Below are 4,034 nucleotides of genomic sequence, written 5' to 3' on the forward strand. Positions count from 1 at the left end.
ATTTCTTCTTTTAGAAATTTCTAAAGGTTTTAAAAACCTTGCAAAAGCTATCAGTCAGTAAAGATTTGAATCGGAAATCTAGCACTTGCTGAAAGGGCTACTAGAGGGACTTTCAGGAAGACAGGCACAGGGAGACTCAGTGGGCCTGCCTGGCAGCGGGATGAGTCTGCTGGCTGAATGGCATGGGCACTGCGGCCTTGTCCCTCTGTGTCTTCGTGGAACCTCATGATCCTTACTCAAACAGATTTGCATTACATTTCTACCTGAATAAAATGGGATAAAATGCAGAGGTGGCTGTGACTCAACCAGAAACACTCCTGGAGACTGCTAGGGAGACCTCTCATGTCCACTCACTTCACTACTTATCCCTTTTAGCCCTATCAGCCATTAGCTACCTAACAGAGCAGACCCACAGCTCTGCTCTTTCAGTTCTGTCTTCTCTTTTGTAATTATGTACACTCAGATATGCTAAGATTTATGCATCTGACAGATGTTTAGCCTAATTAACTCCTCATTGCAAACAATTTTAGTTAAAGGCCTTCCTAGTTGGAGAATGTGCTCATCAGAGTTTCGTAATAAAGCTAAAAGATAAAATCTTGGTCTCAGTGGGTAGGTTCATATTGATTCTTGAGGGACAGCCCTAGCAAGGCTCATGTTTGCAGCTCATCCATCCAGCAAACCTGGCCCCAGCAGTGGCTCCCACAGAATACACAGGACCTTGCATAATACTGGGTTGCTTGTTAGATGCAAACATTAAACACAATTAAATACAAGGATTTAATTAATCATTAAATTCAAGGAAGTGGATGGCAAAGGGATCAGCCGGGAAAAGAATCCATGGGTGTCAACAGGTAGGGAATGGGCAGATGAGGGATGTTGGTGTGGCCTCAGGCTGCTCTTGAAAGATGTAGACATTGAGATTGATGGTAAAAATCATGTTGCTGTCAAATTCTAATTCTGAACAGCCTTGTGTCTGAGTGTAAAAGAGGGAAGGAAATTGTTGCATCCTCTTCTGCCTTGCAGAGACCGAAGAGACTCTGTCCATGTGATTTTGCTCATTCTCTACTCTGTTAACATTTCCACCGAGTTCAGTAGCAGTCTAAATTGGGGAAGTCCAGCTTTAATATCTTTTTATGCCTACAACCTTCCCTTCACAGAGCCTACTTATTTCACAAATTCACAGACTAAATTTTTACTTACAATAAAAGAAAAAAAATTTAGTTACAGACTTCAAACAAATTATTACTGCCTGAGTACTGAAGGCTGATTTCCATACAAAGAGAAAAAAGTTGTGAAGCCAGATAATAAGCTAGAGCATCTTGGCATAGTTCCCTTAACATCAATCGAGCTCTGCTGATTTACCCAAGCTGAGAATCTGGCCTGTTAAAATTTAAAGATAAAACTACAAATACCTAGTAAATTTGAACTTTGTACTTTGAAATATATGGCACACACTTTATCCATAGGTCTGTGCAGTCTTTGGTTGAAATCCACTGGAATTTAGACATATTATTTTTGGCCACTGGAAAGTGCTCATATTGTTCCTTGAAAGAAACAGAAACATGTTGTGAATTCAAAAGAAAAATTAATAGAAAAGTTTTTTTTTTTAATTAAAATAAAGAAGGCTATGGAGTTCACACATAGTGCATTCCTTCATCCCAAATTAACAGCTGTGTGCATGAAGATGTGCTCAAGAAGTCAGACTTAATTTAGCTGTCTTCCCTCAGCAATTAAGTGTGGTAACAGTAACAAACACTTTCTTTCCCCTCTTTGCTAACTGTTCATTTTCCTTTTAATCTCTTAATTCCAGTCCTGAATAACGTGTGAAATTTTGGAAAGACTTAGCCTTTACCAAAGAAGTGCAGTTACAGTTGTGAGTGTTGATGGCGCAGTACCTCGATGATAACCATCCTTTCTGCCTTGGCAGCCCCTCTGCCTGCTGAGGGACCCCCTTCCCCTGCAGCCCCACATACCGGCCACGTGGGAGGCTGCGGGGTCCTGGCAGAGACCGTGGCTGAGGGCAGATGGGCACAAAGGCTCTTTAAAGAATATATCCTTGGAAATGTTATACCTGCTGGGCCATGGATCACAGATTGGGCGTGTCTATGAGGCCACGCACAGCCCCCTCACTCAGAGGTGAAAAAAGGGGTGCTTGTTCTGTTATTGTGGGTTGCGCATGACAAAACAGGAGTTTTGACTTTTCAGTCAGCAGTGGAAATCAGGAATAATTAAATCAAAGTTAATGGTCTCAGGTGGAAAACCGAACAGAGGATGTACGTACCCAGATGAACATACACACCCAAATCCTGCACTATTCAACCCCTGGAAGCCATGGAAGTGTTTAACACACATCTGCCCAGCTACGTAACAGGAGTCGTGGAGGAAACTCATACTCTGATCATCCACGCTGCTTGATTACTCAGTAGCCCGCTGGCATGTTTTTGTCCTGTGCCTACTAGCATGCTCTGCCACAGCGGTCAGATTCAGATTTGGGGTTCGGAGGCATTAAGGACCATTCCCAAAAGGGAAGTATGAACAAGAATGACAAGACTTGGCTCCCTCCACCCTTCTCAGTTCTCCAAAACTGTACTAGCAGCTTTTGTACCTCAAACACGTCAGCTTATCAAACTCAAGGCGTGCAACCCTAATTTTATTTTCATGCTGCAAAAGCACCATTTTGGTAAGCTGCAATGCACTTTTGTATTACTGTGACCATTTTGAGCACGTGCATGTACAATGACAATTATATGTTAGAGCCTCAGGGGTACCACGCTGGGCCTGAAGGAGACCTGAAGGACAGGTGGCACCTAGTGTAGACAGGATCAGGCCAGGCCGCTTTGCTTCAGGGCCAGAGAATGGTCCCTGGACAGATGTTAGTTAGCAGTACAGTCATAGTCAGAGCGACTGCATTTTCAGGTTCAAATAATGAATGTTAGTGCTGCAGAGTAACTTAACTTCTGTGAACTGAAATGCCACCTCACAGAACATAGCAGGTACAAGCGTAGGAAAAGCCTTTATCCTATACATGCTTTATGTAAGCACATTAATGTCAGGATATAAAAATAAATTAAAATAGCAAAGTATAAATCAGTCTGGCATGTGTTTTTCATTACAGTAATTCTTTTAAACAATGTTCCTTTAAAAAAATGTCCTTAATTTTTATACAAGTGCAACTCATTGATATGCTGTATTACGCCTGACAAACCAGAGCACAACAATAATAAAGCCCTGTGTTTTATTGGACAGAATGCATAATGCCATCTTCTCCATCTAGAGAGGTTCCTCTTTTCTCACTGGGATGGAGTAAGAATATGATTAATAAACTAAGTGATAGCTCTAAGATACCGGTGCTCTTTTTCTCTTGTGGAAGTTAGTAAGACAGAAAACAGGAAAACCATCTTGCAAGTGAGAGATGGCTATTTTTGAAAACATTAGGTACAAGGACATTTAAGTCCAGGTAGCCACTACTCAGTTATGCTCATGCAATTCCTATTGACTTAAATGTGTATTTAGTGCTGATCTGTGCACCACAACACTTACATATTCATGTTCAGTTATTGAGAGTAAATACTCTTGAGACAGACTGCTCAAGACTCACTAAAGAAAACCCACTTCAAGTATAGCTGAACAAACATTACAAATCCTGGGCCAGGAGAGACACAAAACATCCCAGCAATGAGAAATGTATATTCAGAATGGCCTTAAGATACAATGCAAACTTTAAATTAGTTTCTATTGTGATGGACATTCTAGTTTAAAAGGGTCAGATTTTCTGAGGAATTGGGAAACAACCTGAAACTATGGGACTGCTTCCCATGGTGCAAGTCTGATAAAATGGTGTTGACATTATAATACAGAGCCAAAGTCACATTCTGCCAGTGTAAGGACAAAGACAAAGGCTCACTAGCTGTGTTAGACAACTGGTTTGGGCAATAATTTGGCTAATTGCTGCATGTATATGTGGAAACGTGCTTAGAAAATGACAAAATTGTTTGACATTTTATCAAAGATCTTCTGCCACATTGCAAGAAAAC

This window comes from Haliaeetus albicilla, chromosome 3 (genome assembly GCF_947461875.1).
Source record: "Haliaeetus albicilla chromosome 3, bHalAlb1.1, whole genome shotgun sequence".
NCBI lineage: Eukaryota > Metazoa > Chordata > Aves > Accipitriformes > Accipitridae > Haliaeetus > Haliaeetus albicilla.